The 26285-nt window shown below is 37.5% G+C and overlaps 1 protein-coding gene across 1 annotated transcript in view; it reads left to right on the top strand.

The window, feature by feature from the left end:
* The window catches only part of LOC103881521 (beta-glucuronidase-like), an 87176-nt gene extending 61503 nt beyond the window's left edge, over positions 1-25673 (top strand). The window contains exon 6 of the transcript XR_004183035.1: positions 25325-25673. The gene's annotated coding sequence lies outside the window, so the exon portion shown is untranslated. The remainder of the gene's footprint in view (positions 1-25324) is intronic.
* The last annotated feature ends 612 nt before the right edge of the window (positions 25674-26285 follow it).

Genomic DNA, 26285 nt, shown 5'->3' with positions numbered 1-26285 from the left:
TTCCACCTGTTAAGCATTCACGGCCATTTATCTGTGCAGCTGATGCCGTGATGTTTTTGCTGTAGGTAAGAAGTGATGGAGTGAGCTGAGCTGCCAGGCTTCCTGGAGTGATTCTTGGATGCTGGGTCATGTGCTTAGAGGCCCCAATGGGACTGAACTGGAAGGAGCCACAATAGGACAGAACCCAGTCCCTGATGAGTGGGCACTGGTGGCCTGGCCTCATGACCACAGAACACACTGTTCCCAGGGCACAGACATCCTGGGCTTTGGTTGGGTCTTGGCCTCTTAACTTAGCTCAATGATGCTTTCTAACAGCTCTGCTTCATCTAGACTTTTGACTAGTTTTCTTAGTATCATCTGTGAACCATATATAAGAAGCTAATAACAATGTCCCAGAAAATATTGCATATTTGCAATACAAATCAAATAGGTGGTATGAAAAAAAATCATGAGTGAGAGATCCTTCAACAAGGGTTAGATTGAGTTAAATGGAGTGTTTGGCACCTTTTTTTTGCAGTTACGTTGTAGAGGGGGAAAGACTGCAGTTATGCAGTTAACACACCAGCCTGATATAGCATTTCCAATATGGTATGATTCATTATGGATTCATGCCTTTGGACTGTTGAGAAAATAAAGGTACAATTTAAACAAAAATATGACTTACATTTGATATAACTACTGTTATCATTACCATTCAAATACTCTCCACATGGTTATTGGTAAAATTTAACCCATTTTAAACTGTGATAGTGATTTCTGGAGTATGAAATTATAAACACACATGAATAGCAATTTCTTAGCCACTTAGGAAGGACTTCAATATATTGAAATATATAGATAGGAGAATGACAATAGAACTTCGTGTCAACTTTTTTCTTAATGCTCTATACTAAAGTAGGAATCAGACATGTAAGAAAATAGCTAACAATCCTAATTTTATTTAATTAATTATAAATGTTTCCAATAGATACCCCATTATTATTATTGTCAATCTGGACATTTACTTGATTTTAATTAGTCTTAGACTATTTCCAGAACATAAATGATCTTATGTAATAAAATATGTCAGAATTAAAATGGCAGAATTTTTCTCTCTCTGTTGTTTCTAATAAATGACTACTTCTTCCTCTTGGTTGATTAAAAAGAATAATTCATGGAGAAATCTGTGCCAGTTAAAACTTTTAGACAAATTTTCATAAGATACTTGGCTTACTGTGTACCAGACACTATGGTAAGTGCTTTATATAGATTATCTCATTTAATACTATTAATATCCTATAAAATGGACTATTATTACCTTCCATTACAAAAGAGAAACAGAGGCTTCAAGAATTCAAGTAATGTAGTCAAGACAAAACACATGACAAGTCATGGAGATGAAACATGGACAAAGATTTATCATCATCATAATAGCTGTTTAAGACACTTAGAGCTAACAATAATTGAGCATATCCAATGTGCCAGCTCTCTGCAGGATACTTAACATGTATCAGTTAATGTAATCCTCAAAATTCTATATTATGTGTGTAATAAAGTGACATTATATCAGGCTCTGGGCATATAGACATGAAATCTCTGATGTATCTCTGAGTACAGTCAATATTTGGGGTTACAATAGATATAGCCAGGAGAATTCATAACTCTGGATATGGGAAGGTGTGAAGCAAAGTGTTCAGAAAGAAAAGTTCTGTGATCATTGTAAAACATGTTCTAACACCTAAGTAAAGAGGGAAGATCTATGTCACCTCCCTTTGAGTAACTGAACTTAATGACTTATCTGAAACCAATGGAAAGGAATGTAAATGATGCTGTGTGACTTCCAAGGCACAGTGTGATAAGGCAATGCAACTTTGGTCTTATTTGCTGCAACACTTGCACTTGGGGCCCTGAGCCCCAACATGGAAAGTTCAACCTCAGATGCCAAGCAGTGAGGAGGTCAAACTACATGGAGAGGCCACATGTGGCTATAGGTGGCCATCCTTGTCTTTAAGTTAACCCAGATTAGGCAACAGATACGTGAATGAACAAGATTCCAGAAGATTCTAGATCCCAGACATTGAGCCATTCCCAGTCAACAAGACTTACCTTCAAGGCTCTAGAACCTGTGGAGCAGAAACATGTCACCTCTGCTCTGCCTTTTCATATCCTGACCACAGAATCTATGAGCATAATAAAATGGTGATTTTACACTAATACGATTTGGGGTGACTTATTATGCAGCAATAGTAATTGGAGCAATGCTTTTAGAAATTTAAACAATAGTCATAATGATAAGATATCTCACTAATATTGGATATTTTTGGCCTGAAAGGAGAATATTACTGAAAATAACTTGAAAATATCTATAATTTGAATATTTATCCCCTTCAAATTTCACATTGAAATTTGATTCTCAGTGTTGGAGGTGGGACCTAATGGACAGTGTTTGGGTCATGGTGATGGATCCTTCACCAGGTGAGTGACTTCTTGATGTATTAGTAACCGTAAGAGCTGATTGTTTAAAATACCCTGGCACCGCCCCCTCCCCCATTCCTTTCTATGCTTATGCTGGTCCACTTTGTCTTCCACTTTGAGTGGAAGCTGCCTAAGGTGCTCATCAGAAACTGAGCAGATGTCAGCACCCTCCTTCTTGTATATAGTAACTCAAAATGGATTAAGACATAGACAATACAAATATATTTGCCATTAATTAATATTTCATTTGTTGACTTAATGAATAAATGAATGGAATGAAGATATTCCATTCATTGGGACAGAATGGAATGTCCCAATTTCTGCTGTCTTATATGATAACACAAGCCACAAGTGGCTATCAATCGAATAGAGATGTGCTATAAGTATAAAATACAAGTGTTTGAAGACAGTTTTTAAACTTATCTCAATAATTTTACATTAACCATTGAAGTGATATTTTGGATATCTGAATAATTTTTATATTGATTACTTGATAAAATAATATTTTGGATAGTGGGTTTGATAAAATACACTATGAAGATTAATTTCATCAGTTTGTTTTTTAAATTTTTATTAATTTGGTTCCTAGAAAATGTTAAATTTAACAGCAACTCATATCTGTGATTCATATTGTTTATCTATGTGACAGCACTAGACTGACCATTATTTTATCTTGGAAAATACTAAAACTAGTGAAAGAAAATAGAATCTGATTAATAATTCTCATTTTGCATAATTTTCTCAAATTCCAAAAAGCGAGAAGATAGATATTAGTTTATCCAATGATTTATATAACCCAAGTAACTAAAATAATGACTTTGAGATGCTTGTCATTCCAAAATAAGAAAGCAAAAAAGACTTGGTGTCGAAAACACATGCACAGTAAAGTTGATGGTACTGCTGATGCCAGCCCTGTCTGGAACTGCCATTACTAAGATGTGGGCTGCACAGAGGAGGCACGCCAGGGTTACACACTCCACAGAGTCAGCAGGTGCCATGAACAGGCAGGATCCCTGCCCGCTACCAAGTCATCAGGGCTGGAGCCCCATGCTGCTTCCTGGGCACAGCTGCAACTGACTAGCCATGGCTTTGGACCCAGGCATCCCTGTGCTCTTGGGAACCCAGGAAGCCCCTTACCCCTTCAGGTTTGAAAGGGCTTGCTCCCACTGCCTGTCCTCTGCCCGCTCCTGGCACCTGGGAGTTGGTGGAGGAAAGTTGTGGCCGAGCCTGGGTGCTGTTGCAACCCAGCCACATGTGTGCATGCTTGGCCCCCTCCAGACTTTGGGCACCGATGATCGTGGGAGGGAGGCCTGGGGGGCTGAGGACTGCTTGGCATGGGCCTGCAGGTGCCATTCCATATGAACAGCCTGGGCGCCATGGATGACATGTTGATGGTGGGAGGAGGCAGACAGGCTCCTGGGCAGAAAGGGGCGGTCTCCAGTGAAGCCCCACCTTCAAGCTGGAGACAGCCTGAAGCCTGTGGGCTGAGCTGTCAGTTGCAGGTGTAGTCTGTGGCCCGGAGTGAGAACTTATGGTGCTTTTTCTGGTCCTGCCCATGTCTGCCTATGGACGAATCAGCATGCACTTCCTCCCTTCTGAGCTCATAAAACCTCCAGACCCAACCAGACTCACATAGACTTTAAGACCAACAGCTGCCCAAAAAGGAGCTAACCACTTTGGGTCTCCTTGACTTGTTGGGACAGCCTGCCTGTGAAAGGAGCTACCCACTGCAGGTCATCTCTCCACTGAGAGCTGGAGACGTGTTGGGACAACCTGCTTGTGGATAGGAGCTACCCACTTTGGGTCTCCTTTCTGCTGAGATCTGGACACTCATTGGGATGATCTGCTTGTGGAAAATTGGCTACCCACTTCAGGTCTCCTGAGAGCTGTTCTGTCATGCAATAAACCTCCTCTGCACCTTGCTAACCTACCAGTTGTCTATGTACCTCATTCTTCCTGGAAGTGGGACAACTGAAAGAGCTGTAACATAAACAGGGCTGAAACACCACCCCTGACTTGCCACATTGCAGGCAACTAGAAGGAAAGAAGAGCTGCAGCCCAATAGGAGCCCAGACCTAGGTGAGATTGACTGTTTCCTTCCCTCAAGGAAGTGTATAACCCCTGAGCCAGGGCTGTGACACCCTCTTTGGGGCTCTGTGGTTGCAGCTCCAAGCTTCCGGGCACCACTGCCTTCCCCTTGACAAGATGTAGATGCCCACAGCAGAAGCTGCTTGTGGTGCATCTAATCCAGCCACAGGCTTGCACTTGGTGCCTGTGCTAGCACCCGGAGCTGCCCATCCCACTGCAGCAGCCGGTGTGCCTGGCTGTGTGCAGTGGCCAGACCTTGTGCTCACTTGCTCGTGCATCCCTTGCCACTCTGTGCCTGGCTCACCCTTGGAAGGCATGAGATCTGGACCAGTAGCATGAGATGAGTGCACTTGCCAGGCTGAGTGGGCGGAAAAAGCCCAGCGGGCCCAAGCAAAAATTCAGGCAAAGGCACCTCCGGCTACAGAGGTTTCTGGCTGGAAAAGCAATTCCCTAAGGTTCCCATGACAGTGTCACATTAGATGATTTATTTTATTAAATTAAGGTTGCTCTATTTACTGTGTTTTATTAGACTATTCAAAATCTTGATTGGCTTAGAATCTCTTTTTCATTTTCACACAAAAATATAATGAATCAAAACTTTTCACAAATTTTCTGAAGTTTCTCATTACCTTTAAATGTATTTACTGTAATCTCTGCCCCTTTAACATGTAATTTATTTATACTTTCTCACATTTCCCTAGCTCTTAAAGCAGAGACTAGAGTGACAAAATGCAGTAAGTTACAATAATCTTTAGATAGAATCTCAACATCTTGAAAACTATTTAAAAAAAAGGAGGGGGGATTTATATTAACATTTCAAAAGTAAAGGGATTAAAAGTTATCATTTTAATAAAATTCTGACAGTTTTTCTTCGGAGTGTTAAGATAATTTTGAACTCTTAAATCTATATATATTTTAGCCTTTCTATCCCTAATCAAACCCCATGCGTGCGCTGAGCACAGCCTAACTTCCTTTTCTGCCAGCAAACACAGTCTTCTCTTTGCCACTCGCCATTCATCTGTCACTCTTAATTCCAGACTTCAGTCTACCTGCCGTGCTGCTACAGAGCTGCCACCAGTTTCATCTTAAAAGCCTGACATTTAGTCTTTCCTGCTCAGCTTCAGTCAGTCAACTCCTTGAACTTTGTGAATGTATCTTGCAAAATATGTGGATAGTGTCAGCCTGACTAAAAACTATGAGATTGACTGTTTCCTTCCCTCAAGGAAGTGTAAAATTATGCCAAATGCAACTGTTGGCCTGCTTATCTGATGGCGTTTCTGTCATACACTCTCCTCAGAAAGACCTAAAAACTGTCAGATAAAAGCTGTGTGAAGAGGTTGGTGTCACCTCTGGGAAAACACCTGTCAGCTTCTATGTACAAGTCAAAAACTCAGAACAAGAAGACACTCAAGGTGATGGAATTACAATGAGAGAGATAGGTACTGTAAACTAACATGCAGCTTGATCAGGAGTTCTGTCAATAACCTCCAGTCATTTTGCTGTGGACCAGTGCCAAGGTCTGATTAAGGTTTAGAGTTGCAGTCACAAATTCAAACGTCTTCAGAAGCCAAGGAGGTAAGATGTATTTGTGGCGAGACCAGATATTACTCTTACTCTTACTACAACTATTACAATTATTGAGAACTTACTATATGCCAGGTTTTGTCTCAAGCAATAGATAGATCTAGATCTAGATCTGGATCTTTATTTAACCTTTAAAAAATGCTACGAGTTAGGTACTATGATTTTCATTACTTTATGGATAAGTATAGTGAGGTGTAGACCACATAAGCAAGAAGTGTGGCATTCAATTTAAACTACTTCTGGAGACTGTGTGCTAGAAGGAGTGGTGGCACCTGTGTCAATCTGAAGAGCAAATGTATTACCTTAAGGCATTCAATTTTGGCCACATAAAAAAAAAAATGCATCTGCCATCCCAATTCTGCTAGTGATTTGTCTACAAAATCAAAGTTGGCACAATTTTTTTCTAAATTCCGGCCATGTGTGCTCATGCAACCTGAAATTAAATATAAATATTTAACTGTAAAACACAATTTTTTTTTGTAGTAAGCAAAACACGTGTTTTACTTACAACTTCTTTACAGTATCCCTTAATGCTTAAGTTCAGTGCTTTCTTCATTTATATTTATAGGATAAAGAAGAAACATAAAAATTTCACAGTATATGAAAATGAATGTTGCTTACTTTCACAGTCTAAAATAGTTTTAATGTTTTGTTTTTAAACTAGCAAGTAAATGCTTGAAGAAAAAAATCACTGATTATTCCTTATTTTGTGGTCAAATATGTGACACTCTCTTTTTTAATATTAACCACTGGATATGCCATTGTGAAATATTCTTTTTCCTTTATAATTAGGAAGGAGGTGATAGAATAATGACTTGTTTCATATCCAATATTGTCATTCCTTTAAATCTGGCTATGTTGCCCAGGCTGGTCTCTAACTCCTGGGCTCAAGCGTTCCTCCCACTGCGGCTTCCCAATTACCTGAGATTAAAGGTGCACACCGCTGTGCCCAGCCAATATTCCCTTTTCTAAAGCTGCAGGGTAATCAAAGCTAGAACTGCCTTCAATCACTTTCTGTCCCTGCAGAAGTCATCAGATTTAGGTTGCTGAAATCACTTATCTTAATTTTCAAGTAGAGACTCTTGGAAATGCCAATGAGATAAAATCCCCTCCCATTAGTTTGACATGCTTAATCAAAAAGCAGAGGATATCCATGTCTGAATCTGTCATGGCACAGAGTTCCCATTGATGCCCCTGTGCAGTAAGAATGAGCCTTTGCTGTGTCAGCAAGATAAGTGCCAAAAGAATGATCTTTTATTGACTAAACTGTCTACCTCAATCTTGTGAGGAAGAACACTTTCCATGCTGCACTAGACAATTATTGACCAGCAGTATTGCATAAAAATGTAAATTGTTTCATTAAAAATTTTATCCACAAGCTAAAGCAAACCAATTATACTGCTTCTATAATTCTATAGAAGAAAGTGAGTCTTTCAAATTATCTTAGGTTGTATTTAAAATTGTTTGAATAATCTTCACTATTTCATATAAAACATACATATCTCAAATACAAGATTTTATGTTTATTTTTGATTAGAAACAAGTAATAGGCACACATGTTTAGGTCTGGCTTATAAACAAGTGACAGGCACATGTGGGGTTTTAATGAGAGATTCAGTAGCACTGAAATAAATAGAAAAGATATTTTTAATTTCTACTGCAGAATAAAAATGTAATGCTATAATTATAAACTGTAATCTTTTTTATAATTCAAAAATCTGAGGTTGAAGGTCTCTGTATCATCAAGGGGGAAGAAATGAAAGTAAAATCTTAGATTATTCTGGCACTGAGTGAAAACAGCCAGAACTTTGTGGATTCCAGAAATTTTTAGCTTACATGTCATGTAAACAACTATTTTTTAATTATAAATAAAAATATATGATGATTCTTACTAAATTTTAGTCTGATGTCATAAGAATGGAGATATAACCAAATATTTAATTTTATTAATGGTTAGAAATATTCCAAATAAAACATTACTTAATTCTACTTTCAGCCATGACAGAGTCACTAAAATCACCTTGAGCCTACTGCCATAAATAACTACATTCAGTGACTATATGCATGGGAAACAAACTGAGAACACAGGACAAGAAACATGTGAAGTATGTCTTGTGATATCACCCAAGCTTTCTGCCAGGAGGATTTTTCAGATCGTGGTGAAAAAAAGGTGTGAAGGGTAGAGAGAGGGATAATTAGTGACAATAGGCTTTCTGGGTCGAGGAGACAGAGAAAAGTGTTTGGGAAAATTGAGACACCTGGAATATCTTGGGCAAAGTGCTGGAGAAAAGGGAGCACTGTGGAAAAAGAATCCAAAAATCTGCATAGGAGTCTCCCTGAGAGTGTTACTGAATATTAAGCCATGCATATATATGGAAAAACTTCAGAAGGCCAGCCGAAGAACAACTATGGGAGCTATAAATGTGAGTTCAACAATTATCAGAATGCACAAAGGACTGGAGACATATTGGTTCTGATAAGTCTTTTTTAAACAACCAAAGAATTAAGGAGCGGCATTAGAAGAGTAATATTTTAGGGTAAAAGTAGGTCATTTTGGTAAAAGTAGGGTAAAAGTAGGTCATTTTGGAAAAGTTTTAAAATATGCCTCAAAAAGAAACAAGCTAATCTACAAGTAACTTTAGTTGCTTGTCAGATTAAAGCCTAACGCTCTTTAAAGACAACTAAACTCAACAATGACATCAACATAAATTTATAAGGTCCAGTATCCAATTAAAGCTTAACAGACATGGAAGAATCTAAATTTGTAATGAGTAGAAAGGTTAGTAGAAAAAGATACTTAGAAATGACAGAGCAGGTGGAGATACTATAAGCAAGCCTAAAATTAAAAGAAAAGCATGAAAATAATGAACAGAGAAATGAAAAGTATATAAAAGAACAAACTGAACTTGTGTGGATGAAAAATACAATTATCAGAAGTGAAGAATTCTGTGGATGGGATTAATAGCTGATTTAACACAATTCAAAAAAGATCAGTGAAAATACAGCAATAGCAAATATCCAAAGTGAAGAACAGAGAAAGATAAAAGGTGGGAACTGACAAGAACTTCAGTAAACAGCTTAAAAATATTAAGATGTTAAACATACATGAATTGGAGTTCAAAAAGAGAGAAAAATAAATACTTGAAAAATATTCCACATTCTATGAAACAAACTTACTGATTCAAAACCTGTTAAAAAAACCTTACTGGGTAAATCTAAAGACAATCATACCAAAGTATTTCCTAATGAAATTGTTGAAAACCAGTGAACGAAGGAAAATTTTGAAAGTAGCCAGAGGAGAAAAGACCTATTTTGTACATAGGAGCAAAGATTACCATAGTTTTTGCATCAAAAATTAAGTCAGAAATCAATTAAATTCTATTTTTAAAGGCCTGATAGAAAAAAAAAAACTATAATACTAAAGTTCTATCCAGCAGAACTGTTCTTAAAAATGAGGACAAAGTAGCTGAGAGAATTTGCTGCTAGATCTGCAAGGTGTTTTTCACATGGAAAGAAAAGAACCCTAGAAGGAAATTTCCATTTACATAAAGGAATAAAAAATACCAGAAATAATAAATGTATGAATAAAAAATTTTTAAATTTATTTAAAAGACAAGTGATCATTTAAAGTAAAAAATAATATATATTGTGTTAATAATATACATAAAGTATAATGTGAAAATAGTAGGAAAAAACAATAAAAGGTTATGGAAGTATATTGTTGAAAGATTCTTACATTATATATGAAGTGAAATAATAGGATTTGAAGATACACTGGGATTATATAAAGTTGTAAATTTTAAACTGTAACCTGACCACTAAAAAAAGAAGCAAAAAAATCCGACAGCAGAGATAAAACGATATTCTAAAAAATAATTATTGAGAAGATTGGAAAAAAAGGAAATAGAACAATGAATGGACAAATGAAGGCAGATAAGATAGTAAATTTAAATGCAACCATAATAATTACATTATTATTTAAAGTGCAGATATCTTAAGATGGGATCATTTTCTTATATGTCATTGCAAAATTTTTCACTTACTTCTTTTGCTCTTTCACTTATTCTAAAGTGCATCAAAATCAGAATTCTCTTCAAAATCTATATATGAATCAATCAGAACAGAGGATTCTATTTGTTATTGTAAATAGAAGAGGAGAGTGGTTAGAAGGGAAATGAGTTAAAACGATAAGAAAGATGATTTTCCAAATTTTGTGAATATCACTGTATAAGACACGGTTCTACAGTAAAACAGAACCAATAGGTTGTGTACTTGTGCATATGTGTGTGTTTAATTTTAAGGAATTGATTGACACAATTGTGGGAGTTGGCTTCTCTGAAATCTGGAGGGCAGGCCATCAGGCTGGAAATGTAGGCAAAAGTTGATGTTGTAGCCTTGAGACCACAATTCGAAGGCAGGCTGGAAAACTGAAAACTCAGGCAGAATTTATATGTTACAGTCTTGAGGCAAAATTTCTTATTTCTCCAGGAAACCTCAGTGTTTGCTCTTTGTGCCTTCAGTTTAATGGATGGTGCCCACCAATGTTATTGAAGGTAATATCTTCTACTTATCAGTCAATTGATTGCAGATGTGATTAACATCTGCAAATATGTTAATGGCAACATATAGACTAGTGTTTGAAAAAACAAAAACAAAAACAAAACAAAACAAAACACTGGGCACCACTGCCTAATCATATTGACACTGTCACGCTCAAGAGTGAACCCTATTTTATTCTCAAAGGAGGTCCAGTTTAGAGGACATATTAATCAAAATGGGAGGTTCTCCTGACAGTTTGGCTGTAAATTATGACAATGGGTAAATCTTGACACATTAGAATCTTCTAGAGGGCTTGTTAAAAAATATAGCTATTTGAAACCAAAATCAAAGACACAACAAGAAAAGAAAGCACATACAGACTGATCTGTTTTATGAAAATTGATGTAAATATCCTCCAGAAAATACTAGCAAATTGAATTCAGCAGTGTACTAAAAGAATTATAGAACATGACCAAGTTAGATTTATTTCTAGAATGTAGGGATGGTTCATTAAACAAAATTTGATCAATGTGATACTTTACATTCACAGAATGAATTAAAAAACATAAGATCATCTCGATTGATGCAGAAAAAGCATCTGACAAAATTCAGTGGCCTTTCATGATTAAAAAAAAGGAATACAAGAAAACAATCTCAACATAAAAGCCGTACATGTAAAACTCATAGTCAACGTTATACTTAATGGTGAAAGATTAAAAGATTTTTTTTTTTTTTTAAACAACAGGAACAAGGCACAAATGCATGCTTTTACTACTTCTATTCAACATAGCACTAGAAGTTCTAGCCAGAGCAGTTAGGAAAAAACAAAAAACAAAGCAAAACAAAGAAAGAGGCATCCACATTGGAAATAAATACATAAAATTATCTCTTTTTTTCAATAATATGATCTTATATACAGAAAATACTGAAAATGCCACAAACAACTGTTAGAGTTAATAAATGAAATAAACATAGTATCAGGTAGCAGGATAAAAATTTGACCTACAAAAATCAATTTGACCTACAATAAAAAAATCTAAAAAATTTGAAAAAACAATTCAACTTACAATAGTATCAAAAGAAATGAAAAACATAGAATTTAATTAAACCAAGGAGGTTAAAGACTTACCCAATGAAAATTAGAGAATAAATTAAGACAAAGAAATGGAAACACATCCCATGTTCATAGATCGAGAGTCTTAATATTGTTAAGAGGTCCATATTACCCAAATCGATCTGCAGACTCAATGCAATCCCTGTCAAAATCCCAATGACATGCTTTTGCAGAAATAGAACCCATACTAAAATTCATGTGGAATGTGAAGCAACCCTGAATATACAAAACTATCTTGAAAACGAACAATAAAGCTGGAGGACTCATATTTCCTGATGTTAAAAGTTACTACAAGGCTATAGTAATCTATACTATGTGGTACTGGCATAAAGACAGACATATCAACTAATGGAGTAGAATAGAGAACCCGGAAATAAATTCTTGCATATATGGTCAAGTAATATTTCACAAGGCTGCCAAGATCACTCAATGGGAAAAGAACAGTCTTTCAGACCAACAGTTCTGGGGAAACTGATACTCAAATGAAAAAGAATAGAACTCAACCCTTACCTAACATCACATACAAAAATTAACTCAAAATGGATTAAAGACCTAAATATAAGACCTCAAACTATAAAACTCTTAGAAGAAAACATAAACAAAAACTTAAGAACACTGGATTTGGCAATAATTTCTTGGATATGACCCAAAGGCAAAAGCAGCAAAAGAAAAAACAGACAAATTGAGCATCATTAGATCAAAAACATTTTGTGCAACAAAAGGTAATATTGGGTTCTGGTGTTCGAGATGGCTGACTAGAAGCAGTTAGTGGGTGCCTCTCATGGAAGAGAATCAAAATAGTCAATAAATACTAACGCTTCAAGTGGATCAAGTATATTTGAATTCATTAGAGAAGTGATAGGATTTATGGAAAGCAGAGGAGAGTGAAGCCAGGCAGCCTATAGAGCTGGCACCACAGCGGAACTGGGAGAGGCTCCTTAATGTGGGCAAGGGGTGAGTGAGTGAGAGACTCCCAGGGTTCCACACTTTCACCATGGACCTTTACAATCCTAGTTATAAGGGAGCCTCTTTGACCCCCTTGGGCTTCCAGGTGAACACAGAGAGCTGCCTGAAGATTGTGTAGAGGCACTGCTCAAGACCAAGTGGAATACCACAGGCTTTTAATTCCCAAACATCCTGGTGTCAGCTGTTGCCACCTGATAAGGGCAGAGTGGGGAGGACAGGCACTTTCACACATCCCAAAGACATATTGCAGACATGGTAGGAAGCAGTGGACAGACTACACTGCACAACTCCCTGCTTCCACTGTTGACTGCTAAACAGGGCCCACCTACCTCAGCATTAGGCTCCCAGCACAGCTGCCTTGTTCCCACATGAGCACTATGGCTGCAGCTCCTTACAGTCTGACGTCCAGGCTGTAAGGACACCAGTAAGCACTTCAGCTCCCCAAAAAGTCACTGCCACTACTACTACTGCCTCTGCTGTCCTTGGGCCAGGGAGTGAGCAGAGAGTCAGGGCACATTCATGCACTCCCAGCAATGAAATGCACTGCTGCTTCTGTGGGAGGGAAATGCCAGTCTCTATTGGTCCAATCGAGTGGGGCATGACTTCCCCAGTGAAAAGCCCACAGCATAACCACCATGCTACAACCTGACCATTTCAGCTGCAGCCTGGAGCACTTTTGACAGTCCTCCTACCACAGGTTTGTGATCTGCCCTCAGGCTCCTACCACCTAAGCATTCTGCCTGCTCCCACCTTACAGTTCTTTGAGTGACCCTAGAGAACAGTGTTCCCTGCTCTAACACAGCCAGCACATGAATTCTTGGTCCCAGAGAGCAAGTCTGGTGTTGTGGTCCTGGTCCAGCCCTTTCAGGACATGTCTGGGCCATGCTATAGACCATCTAGGGGTCTGGGAATTGGAGAATTGCCTCGTCCAGTCCAACACTACTGGCATCTGACCACTGCCCCCAGGGGTTGAGGTTGGGCTGACCCAAGTAACAAGTACCACCACAACTGACATGACTTGTATGGAAGCTCAAGATGTGGACTATATGAAAGCTCAATGAAATGTAAGAGAAAGTTGAAAACCAACAAAAAGTAACCACAAAAGCAATCCAGGAAATGAAAAAAGGGATATGTATTTAAAACAAACAAACAGAACTAGTAGAAATAAAAAATTCACTAAAGAAATTTCAAAATACAGTTGAAGTTTTAACAATCTACTAGACAAATCAGAAGAAAGAATTTCAGAACTTGAAGGTCAACCTTTCAAATTAACCCAGTCAGACAAAAATATAGAAAAAATAATTTTTAGAAAGGACTTTGATAAATATGGCATTCTGTAAAACAACAAAACCTACTACTTGCAGGCATTCCTGAGAGAGAAAAAAAAGTAGTAAATCTAAAAAACATATTTGAGAGAATAATGCAGGAAAATTTCCCTGATCTTGTTAGAGATGTAGACATTCAGATCCAAGAAATGCAGAGAATGCCTGAAAGATACTGTACAAGACAAATATTACCAAGTTATATAGTCATCAGACTATCCAAGGTCAACATGAAAGAACAAATCTTAAAAGCAGTTAGAGAGTAATGTCACATCACCTATAAAAAGAACCCCATGAGACTAACAGCAAACTTCTCAGCAGAACCATTATAAGGCAGAAAAGAGTATAGGCCTATTTTTGGCCTCCATAAAGAAAATAATGGCAGCCAAGAATTTAATTTGCTCCCAAATCAATCTTCATAAATGAAGGAAAGAAAGTTAAGTCTTTCCCAGACAAGCAAACACTAAGGGAATTTATCACTATTAGATCAACCCTATAAGAAACACTCAAAGGAGTTCTAAACATGGAAATGGATGGATGATACTCACCATCATAAAAGGGCATGTAAGCACAAATATCACAGATCCCAAAAAGTAATTACACAAATGAAACTTCAAGGCAACTAGCTAACAACATTATGACTGGAAAAATTCTCACATATCAATATTAACCTTGAATGTAAATGGCCTAAATGCACTATTTAGAAGATAGAGTGGCTAAAGGATAAAAACCAACCAATCAACAACAACAACAACAACAACAAAAACCAAGACCCAAATGTCTGCTGCATACAACAGACCCAGCTAATTGCTAAAGACATATACTGACTCAATTTAGGACTTAAACTGGACTACAGAACAAGTGGACACAATGGACATTTACAGAATATTCTACCCAACAAAGGCAGAATATACATTCTTTTCATATATGCATGGAACTTTCTCCAGAAATTGCCATATGCTTGGCCATAAAACAAGTCTCAAAAACATCAAATTCATATGAAATGTACTCTCAGACTACAGTTGAATAAAATTGGAAATCAATTCCAAGAGGAGCTCTCAAAACTGCAAAAATGCATGAAAACTAAACAATCTGCTCCTGAATGGCTTTTGGGTAAATAAAGAAATTAAAGCAGATATCAGAAAAATTTTTCAAAACAAATGAAAATAGACAAACTATAACAAAAACCTCTGGAATAAAACAAAAGTGCTGTTAAGGGAAAAGTTTACTGCATTAACTACCTACATAAAAAAGAAAGATCTAAAATTAACAACCTAATATCACACCTTAAGAAACTGGAAAAACAAGAACAAATTAAACACAAAGCTAGCATAAGAAAATAAATAACAAAGATTAGAGGAGAACTAAATGAGATTGAGACAAAAAAAATTATACAAAGTACCAATGAAAGAAAAAGTTGGTTCTTTGAAATGATAAACAAAGTCGAAAGACCACTGCCTAGTTTAACCAAGAAAAAAGAAGATTTTTACAAGTACAATTAGAAATTTTAAAGGTGATATTAACAACTTATATCACAGAAATACAAAAGATCATCAGAGACTGCTATGAACAAATGGATAAATTTCAGGTCAGACAAACCTTAACAGACCAAAAATGAGTAATAAAATTGAATTGGTAATAAAAAAAATCTTCCAACAAAAGGAATCCCAACACTAGAAGGATTCATAACTGAATGTTATCAAACATAAAGGAAGAACTATTTCAAAATATCAAGGGGGAAAGATTCCTCCTAGCTCATTCTAAGAAATCAATGTCGAGTGAGCAAGATGGCGAATAGGAACAGCTCAGTCTCCAACTCTGTAGCAGTGGCACAGAAGACCCGATTGATTTCTGCATTTTCAACTGGTACTGGGTTCATCTCACTGGGAGTGCGGACTTGTCGGTGCTGGTCAACTGCTGCAGCCCGACCAGCGACTGAGCAGGCCGAGGCATCGCCTCACCTGGGAGGCGCAGAGGGAAAGGAATCCCTTTTTCCGCCAGGGGAACTGAGACACACAACACCTGGGAAATCAGTTAACCACCCCAATGCACTGAGCTTTAAGCAAACAGGCACCAGGAGATCATATCCCACACACCCTAGCCCGGGAGGTCTCACACCCACAGAGCCTCCTCATTGTGCCCACAGCAGTCTGTGATCTACCGGCAAGGCAGCAGCGAGGCTGAAGGGTGCCACGCCATTGCTGTGAGGCTTAAGTAGGTAAACAAAGCCGCTGGGAAGCTCGAACTGGGTGGAGCTCACAGCAGCTCAAAGAAACCTGCCTGTCTCTGTAGACTCCCACCTCTGGGGACAGGGCACAGTAAAGCAATAACAAGCGCTTGAAACCTCTGCAGGCATAAGCGACTCTGTCTGACAGCTTTGAAGAGCAGTGGATCTCCCAACACGGAGGTTGAGATCTGAGAAGGACAGACTCCTGCTCCAGTGGGTCCCTGACCCTGAGTAGCTAACTGAGAGACATCCCCACTAGGGGGCAGTCTGACACCCACCTCAGGGGTGGAGTACACCCCTGAGAGGAGAAGCTTCCAAGCAAAGAATCAGACAGGTACACTGCGGCTGTTCAGAAATATTCTATCTTCTGCTGATACCCAGGCAAACAGGGTCTGGAGTGGACCTCAAGCAATCTCCAACAGACCTACAGCTGAGGGTCCTAACTGTTAGAAGGAAAACTATCAAACAGAAAGGACACCTACACCAAGAAAACCCCATCAGTACATCACCATCATCAAGGATGAGAGGCAGATAAAACCACAAGATGGGGAAAAAGCAGGGCAGCTGGAAATTCAAAAATAAGGCGCATCTCCCCGGCAAAGGAGTGCAGCTCATGTAGCGGATCAAAGCTGGGCCGGAGAATGACTTTGAGATGAGAGAAAGGCTTCAGTCCATCCAAATTTCTCCAGAGCTAAAGGAGGAATTACATTACCCAGCATAAAGAAACTAAAAATCTTGAAAAAATTATAAATTGATGGCTAGAGTAGTGAAAATGCAGAGAAGGTCATAAGCGAGGAAATAGAAAAGGGTAAAACCATGACGAGAAATCGTGACAAATGCACAAGCTTCAGTAACCAACTTCGATCAACTGGAAGAAGAGTATATCAGCAATTGAGAGTCAAATGAATGAAATGAAGCGAAGAGAAACCAAAGAAAAGAAGAAAAAGAAATGAACAAAGCCTGCAAAGTATGGGATTATGTAAAAGACCAAATCTCGTCACAGTTGGGGTGCCTGAAAGTGAGGAAAATGGAACCAAGTTGGAAACACACTTCAGGATATAATCCAGGCTTCCCCAACCCTAGTAGGGCGAATGGCTTATAAATCAGGAAATACAGAGAGCATACAAAGATACTCACCGAGAAGAACTAACTCAAGACACATAATTGCCAGATTCACCAAAGTTGAAATGAAGAAAAAATCTTAAGGGCAGCCAGAGAGAGAAATTCGGGTTACCCACAAAGGAAGTATCGAGACTAACAGCAGATCTCGGCAGAAACTCTACAAGCCAGAAAGAGACTGGGGCCAATATTCAACATTCTTAAAGAAAGGTACTAAACCAAATTTCCTTATCAATACAAGTTCATAAGTGAAGGAGAAATAAAATCCTTTGGATAAACAAATGCTGAGTTTTGTCACCACTAGGCCTGCAAAGGACCCTGGAAGGAAGCACTAAACATGGAAAAGAACAGCGGTACCAGCCATTTGAAAAAAGCGGTAGTAAATCTAAAAATATTTGAGAGAATAATGCAGAAAATTTGATCTTTTTGCTAGGAGATGCAGACATTCAGATCCAAGAAATGCAGAATGCCTGAAAGATACTGCATAAGACAACATTACTCATTTCAAGTTATATAGTCATCAGACTATCCAAGGTCAACATGAAAGAACAATCTAAAAGCAGTTAGAGAGTAATGTCACATCACCTATAAAAAGAATCCCATGAGACTAACAGCAAACTTCTCAAAGTAGAACTATTATAAGGCAGAAAAGAGTACAGGCCTATTTTCAAGCCTCCATGAAGAAAAATAATTGGCAGCCAACACTGCTCCCAAATCAATCTTTCTATAATGAAGGAAAGAAAGTTAAATCTTTCCAGACAAGCAAACACTAAGGAATTTATCACTATTATCAACTTATAAGAAAAGAGACCTGGGGAGTTCTAACATGGAAATGGATGGATGATAATTACCATCATAAAAGGGCATACAAGCACAATAAATATCACAGACCCCTAAAAAGTACTACTACACAAATGAAACTTCAAGCAACTAGCTAACAACACCTTCCAGACTGGAAAAATTTCTCACATATCAATATTAACCTGAATGTAAATGGTATCTTAAATAAAAACTATTTTAGAAGATAGAGTGGCTAAAGGATAAAACCAACCAACCAACAACAACAACAACAACAAATAACTAAGACCAAAATATCTGCTGCATACAACAGACTCACCTAATTGCTAAAATACATATACTGACCTAATTTAGGACTTAAAACCACTACAGACCAAGGGACACAATGACATTTACAGAATATTCACCCAACAAAGGGCAGAATATACATTCTTTTCATATATGCTATGAACTTTCCAGAAATTGCTTATATATGCTTGCTTATAAAACAAGTCTCAAAAACATCAAATTATATGAAATGTATTCTCAAGACTACAGTTGAATAAAATTGGAAATCAATTCCAAGAGGAGCCTGAAACTACAAAAGTGCATGAGAACTAAACAATTTGTTCTTCTGAATGGCTTTCTCTTTAGTAAATAAAGAAATTAGCAGATATCAGAAAAATTTTTCAAAACGAATGAAAATAGACAAAACTATAAACAAAAACCTTCTGAAATAAAACAAAAGTGCTGCTATGAAAAGCCGCATTAACTGCCTGCTATATAAAAAGAAGAAGAAAAAGATCTAAAATTAACAACCTAATATCATACACTCTTAAGAAACTGGAAAACAAGAACAAATTAAACACAAAGCTAGCATAAGAAAAATAAATAACAAAGATTAGAGGAGAACTAATGAGATTGAGACAAAAATTATACAAAGTAAATTAAATGAAAAGAAAAGTTGAGTTCTTTGAAATGATAAAACAAAGTCGAAAAAGCATCTACTGCCTAGTTTAACCAAGAAAAGAAGATTCGGAACAAGCACAATTAGAAATTTTAAAGGTGATATTAACAACTTATATCACAGAAATACAAAAGATCATCAGAGACTGCTATGAACACTCTATTTGCACAAACTAGGAAAACCTGTGTGAAATGGATAAATTTCTAAAACATGCCACAAGGCCAAGATTGAACCAAGAAGAAAAAGAAACCCTAAAATTTAATTCAAATGAGTACAACTGAATTGGTAATAAAAATCTTTTCCAACAAAAGGAATCCCAACACTAGAAGGATTCATAACTGAATGTTATCAAACATAAAAGGAAGAACTATTTCAAAATATCAAGGGGGAAAGATTCTCCCTAGCTCATTCTAAGAAATCAATATCACCCCTGATTCCAAAATCAGACAACAAAAAGAGAACTACAGGCCAACATCCAAGATGAACCTAGATGCAAAACTCCTCAACAAAATACTAGCAAACAGAATCCAAAGCATAAGAATTAATTTGTCATGGTCAAGTGGGTTTTATTCCATGCATGCAAGATTGGTTCAACATACTCAAATCAATAAATGTGATTTATGACATGAACAGAATTAAAAATATATATATGATCATCTCAATAGATGCAGAAGAAGCATCCAATAAAATCCAACATCCCTTCGTGATTAAAAATCCACAAAAACAGGCATCAAAGGAAAATAATTTCAAAATATTACAGAGCCATCCATGGTAGATACACAGCCAATATCATAGTAAATGGAGAAAAGTTGAGCACTTCTATGAACTGGCACAAGACAAACATGTCCACTTTCCCCACTCCTTATTCAACATAGTATTGCAGTTCTAGCCAGAGCTTATCAGGCAAGAGAAGGGAAATAAAAATGTATTCAAATTGGAAAAGAGGGAGTCAAATTATCTCTCGTCCTCAAGGACATGATTGTATACTCTAGAATAACCCTTGGGTATTCCTTCTCCAAAAGACTCCCAAAGTCAATAAATGATGTCAGCAGTTTCATGATACAAAATCAATGTGCATAACTCAGTAACATTTCTACACACAACGTTCAAGCTGCTGAGAGCAAAACCAAGAACCTAACTTATTTACAGTGCAGCCAGAAAAATATTTTGTAGAATACTTAACCAATTAGTGGAAAGATCCACAAAGAACTAAAAACACTGATGAAAGAAATCATAGATGACACAAGAAATAAAAACCCATGGATTGAAAGCATCAATATTGTTAAATGATTATACTGCCCAAGGCAAGGCAGTATAGATTCAGCACAGTTCCTATCCATTACTAATGTCATTTTTCACAGAATTAGAAAATCAATCCTAAAATTCCTATGAAGCAAAAAGAGCTAGAATAGCCAAAGTAACTTCTCAGCAAAGAGGAAATCTGAGGCATCATATATTACTTTAATTCAATTCATACTACAAGGCTATAGCAGGTGTAAAAGCAGTTGCACGACACAAAATAGACACAGAGAACAATGAAAAGGACATAGAACCCAGAAATAAATCACATACCCAGCATTGATTGATTTTTGACAAAAGGTCAAAATAAAAATGGCAAAAATGAAAACTATTTGGATAAGTGGTGCTGGGAAAAGTTAATAGCCATATGCAAATACATGAAACTGGACTGAATGCTCATCATATATAGTAAAAATCAACGAGATTGATTAAAGACTTAAATATATGACGTAAAACTGTAAAAATCTTCAAAGAAAACCTAGAAAAAAGTCTTCTGGAGACAGACCAGGCAAGAATTTAGCATGAAGACCCTAAAAAGTAAACGCAACAAAAACAAAATAGACAAACACATGTAATTAAACTGAAAACCTTCCCCACAGAAAAAGAAATAATCACCAGAGTAAGTGCATAACCTAGAGAATGAGAGAAAATATTTGCAAATTATGCCTCCAACAAAGGACTAATAATATCTAGAATCTACAAAAAACTCAACACATCAACAAGAAAAAAATTAACAATCCCATTAAAAACTGGGGAAAAGACATGAGCAGACATTTCTCAAAAGAAAACACACAAGCAACCAACAAACACATGAAAAGAATGCTCAACATCACTTAATCAGAGGGAGACAAATTAAAACCATACTGAGGTATCATCTTGCAACAGTCAGAATGGCTACCATTAAAAAGTCAACAAACAACAGATGTTGGCATGGATGTGGAGAAAAGGGAATGCTTATGCCCTGTTGGTGGGAATGTCAGTTAATTAAACCTCTATGGAAAACAGTATGAAGATACCTCAAAGAACTAAAAATAGAATTACTATTCAATGCAGCAATTCCACTACTAGGTATCTACCTAAGGGAAAATGAATCATTATAGGAAAAAAAAAAAAAAACAAACCTTCACTCGTATATTTATCACAGCACTATTCACAATAGCAAAGTCATGGAACCAACCTAAGTGCTCATTAATGGTTGATTAGATAAAGAAAATGTGGTATATATACACACCATGGAATACTATGTAGCCATAAATAAAACAATAAAATTGTTCGCTTTGAGGCAACATAGATGGAGATGGAGACCTAAGTAAAATATCTCAGAACAAAAAATCAAATGCTGCACATTTTCACTTATAAATGGGAGCTGAACAATGGCTAAACATGGACATACATACAAAATTTTAAAAGTTAATATGAACTGAATTCTAGAAAACCCACAGAATGGGAGAAAACATTTGCACATATTATATCTGACAAGTGATTAATGATGAGAATACATAGAGAACTCCTAAAACTCAACAAAATAAACAACCCTATTCAAAAATGGGCAAAAGACTTGAATAGAAATTTCTTCAAAGAAGATACACAAATGGCCATAAAGCACATGAAAAGATGCTCAATATCACTAATCATCAGGTAAATGTAAATTAAAACCACAATGAGATATACTCTTAAACCTGTTAGAATTTCTATTATCAGAAAAACAAAAGATAAGTGTTGGTGAGGATGTGGAAGAAAGGGAACTCTTGAACACTGTTGGTGTAAATATGAATTCATACAGTCAGTATGAAAAACAGTAATGAGGTTCCTCAAAAAATTAAAAATAGAGCTAGTATATGATCCAGCCATCCAACTTCTAGATCTATATCCAAAGGGAATGGAATTAGAATGTCAAAGAGATAGCTGCACTTCATTGCACCATTATCCACACGAACCAAAATATGGAAGCAACCCAAGTGTTCATCAACGGATGAATGGGTCAACAAAATGTGGTATATACATACCATGAAATAATATTCAGCCTTAAAAAGGAAGGAAATTCTGGCATGTCCTACAACACAGATAAACCTTGAGGATATTATGCTGAGTGAAATAAGCCAGTCCAAAAAAAAATATTGTATGATCCTACTTGGGTGAGGTATTCAGAGTAGTCAAAATCATAAGACAGAAAGTTGAATGGTGGTTGCTAGAAGTTGGGGGAGAGAGGAAATGGGAGTTATTGTTTAATGGATATGCAGTTTTGGTTTTAAAGGATGAAAAGATTTCTGTAGTTGGAAGGTGATTATGATTGCAAAACTTATGAATATACTATTATTAATACCATTAAATTGCATACTTATAAATAAATGGTCAAGATGATAAATTTTACATTAGGTATATTTATCACAATAAAAATATTGAAAAAGAAATGCTGCCATCTGTATCTTACTCCTCAGTAAATCTGAGGCAGCTCTTGGTCCTTACAGAGTCACACATTAATTGATACATGCCAAGTGATCTTCCTGCCTCAGTCTCCCAAAGTGCTGGGATGACAGGCATGAGCCACTGTGCCCAGCTTTCACTATTAATTATTATCCCACACCTATTGGGTGCTCTATCTTGCAAAATGTCTATAAAATGTTTTTACTCTTTGTGTGTCTGTGTGTGTGTCTCTCTGTGTGTGTGTGTGTGTGTGTGTGTGTGTCAGTTTGGGTAATTCTCACTGATCCCCCTTAACATTCAGTTATTTTCTCAGTAGTGTCAAATATTCTTATGAGCTCTTTAAAGCCATTTTAAAAATCTCTGTTGTTTACAAAATATTTCTAACATTTACAGTTGACCCTTTCTTACACCTTGCATATCTCTGCTGAAATTTCTCATGTGTTCATGAATATTTTTCACCTTTTCTACCACAACCTTTAACATATCAATCATAGCCATTTTTAAATCTCTGTCTTATAGTTCTAACATCTAAGTCACTTCTGAATCTAGTTCTCTTGATCGATTTATCTCTTGAAAGAGGAGTGCTATCACTTCCTTTTTTGATGAATCTGTACTTTTTGATTCAGTGCCAGACATTGTACACAGAACAGTAGAGACTGAAGTAAAAATTTATGCCTGAAAATGGCAAGTCTTTTCTTTTGCTTGGCTGCCAGTATGGGGGAGGGGGGAGTTGAGTCACTCTAGCCAGGAATGAAACTGGAATTGGGTTTTGTTGTTATTATATTTATCGTCAGTGCACTACCAGCTTGCATTTTTCTAGAGGTGTCTTGTGCTTATCATGGGGGCTGAGTTGCTGGAGGGTTTTTGCCACTGCTCCCATGACACTGTCATCTTTTGGCCTTCCCTGTGTGCCTGCATCTCAGAGAAGATTTCTATGTTCTTGCCTCTCCTACTGCAGTAGACTGATTGCTGTCACTTGGTACTTACTAGCCTGGTGGTGGTGGACAAAGATGTTCCTTGTTTTCCTGGCCCAGCCTCAATCTTAGGCAAGTCTTGTGTCTCTGGGTCTTGGCAGTGGGATTTTCTCAGTGATCCTGCCCTCCCACCTGTGGAAGTCAAACTCTGTCTTACAGTGTGCCTTCTCCAGGAGAAAATTTATTGTCCCTCAACCAGCAAAAGACCTCTAGTGGAATTAGTATAAAGTTCTGGGCCCAGTATGATTTCCTGCTCCTCCTTGTGAGATATATTTTTATTCTTCTACTCTTCTCCCACCTGCAATGGGTCCTCACCTGTCTCCCGGGGGTGACAGCATTCTCTGCTCTTCACCCAGCAGCTTATGGTCTTTGTTCCAAGAGGACACGTGTCTCAGTGAGTTCTGTGCCTTTCCCACAGTGGCAGCCCCTCCCCTCATCCAGGGGCTGAGGCTGTATCTCAGCCATGCAGATTGATCCCATTGGAGGTGAGGGCTAGAGCCTGGTCTCCTGATAGGTCTGATGGAAGAGAAGCAGGAGCTTGGCAAGTAACAACCTTTGCGCCGTGAAAGGTGGCTGACATACAGTACTATATCCCCAAAGTGTCCAGCAAATAAACCCCCAAAAGTCTCCTCCCCTGCAACTCAGACTGCTTTGTGCACGAGGGTTTTCATCTCCTGATTTTGGTAGCTTCAGAGCCCTGCCTGTTTTACTTTCTTCCCCCCAAAATTTTTCTTTCCACCCTCATTTTTTTTTTTTTAATTTTTGAGATTGTCTCACTCTGTCACCCAGATTGGAGTGCAGTGGCCCCATCATAGCTCACTGTAGTCTCAAACTTCTGGGCTCAAGTGATCCCCCTGCTTTAGCCTCCCAAGTAGCCGTGGCATTTGTAAACTGTGGGAGTGTAACAGTGAGGATGACCAGAGGTCACTCTCATGGCTCTCTTGGTTTTCAGCATTTTAGCAAGCTTCTTTACAGCAATCTGTTTTATCAGCAAGGTCTTTATGACCTGTATCTTGTGCTGACCTCCTGTGTCATCCTGTGACTTAGAATGCCTTCACTGTCTGGGAATGCAGCCCAGTAGGTCTCAGCCTCACTTTACCCATCTCCTATTCAAGATGGAGCTGCTCTGGTTTAAATGCCTCTGACAATTTTATCACCCACTGATGGTTCTTACCCAAATCAATCATTCCTAGAGTAACTGCCAAATGGTGATCTTCTAATGCTATCATTCCCTCTGCAATTATTTGCTAAATTTCTATGTAAGAAAAAGCTTTATGAAATTAAAGAAAATCTAAATAAATGGAAGCACTTATTTAGAACATTCTTGTTCATGAATCAGAAAACTTAATATTGTTAAGACAGCAATACTCTCCAAATTGATCTATAAATTCAATGCAATCCCTATCAGAATCCCAGCTGATGTATGTGTGTGTGATTTTATTTTGTTTTTATTTTGTTTTGTTTTTGCAGAAATTAACGAGAAGACCCTAAAATTGACATGGAAATGCAAGGTACCCAGAGCAACCAAATGATCTTGAAAAAGAAGAACAAAGTAGGAGGACTCACACTTTCTAAGTTAAAACTGACTTCAAAGCTCCATTAATCAGGACAATGTGGTGCTGGCATAAGGGTAACATAGATGAATGGAACAAAATATTCAGTGCAGAAATACACTTTTAAATCATGGACATTTGACTTTTGACAGAGTTGCCAAGACAATTCAATGGGGGAAAGATTAGTCTTTTCAACCAATGATGCTGGGACAACTGGACATCCATTTGCAGAAGAATGATGTGAGATCCCTATGTCAGACCATACATAAAACAATAAAAATGGATCAAAGAGTTGGGCGCAGTGGCTCATATCTGTAATCCCAGCACTTTCGGGGGCTGAGGCAGGAGGATTGCTTGAGCACAGGAGTTCAAGACCAGCCTGGGCAGCACGGCGAAATCCCGTCTCTACCAAAAAATACAAAAATTAGACAGGCATGGTGGCACATGCCTGCAATCCTCCCAAAATCAGGAGGCTGAGGCACAAGAATTGCTTGAACCTGGGAGGTGGAGGTTGCAGTGAGCTGAGATCATGCCACTGTACCCCAGCCTGGGCAACAGAGAGAGACTGTCTCAAAAAAAAAAAAAAATAAAATAAAATAAAAAAAAGATAACAGATGTAAATATAAGAGCTAAAAATATTAAAACATTAAAAGGAAACATAGGAATAAATCTTCATGACCTTGGGTCAGGGTTAGGCGATGGTTTCTTAGATATCACACCAAAAACACAAGTGACAAAAGGAAATAGACATAATTGGACAAATCATGTAACTGATAAGGGGTGTGTATCGAGATAGCATAAAGCACCCCTACAACTCTATAGTGAAAAGATAAATCAGCCAGGCACAGTGACTCACGTCTGTAATCCCGCCACTGGGA

Source organism: Papio anubis, chromosome 4 (assembly GCF_008728515.1).
Source record: "Papio anubis isolate 15944 chromosome 4, Panubis1.0, whole genome shotgun sequence".
Lineage (NCBI taxonomy): Eukaryota > Metazoa > Chordata > Mammalia > Primates > Cercopithecidae > Papio > Papio anubis.
This window is presented reverse-complemented; position numbering and strand designations above follow the sequence as displayed.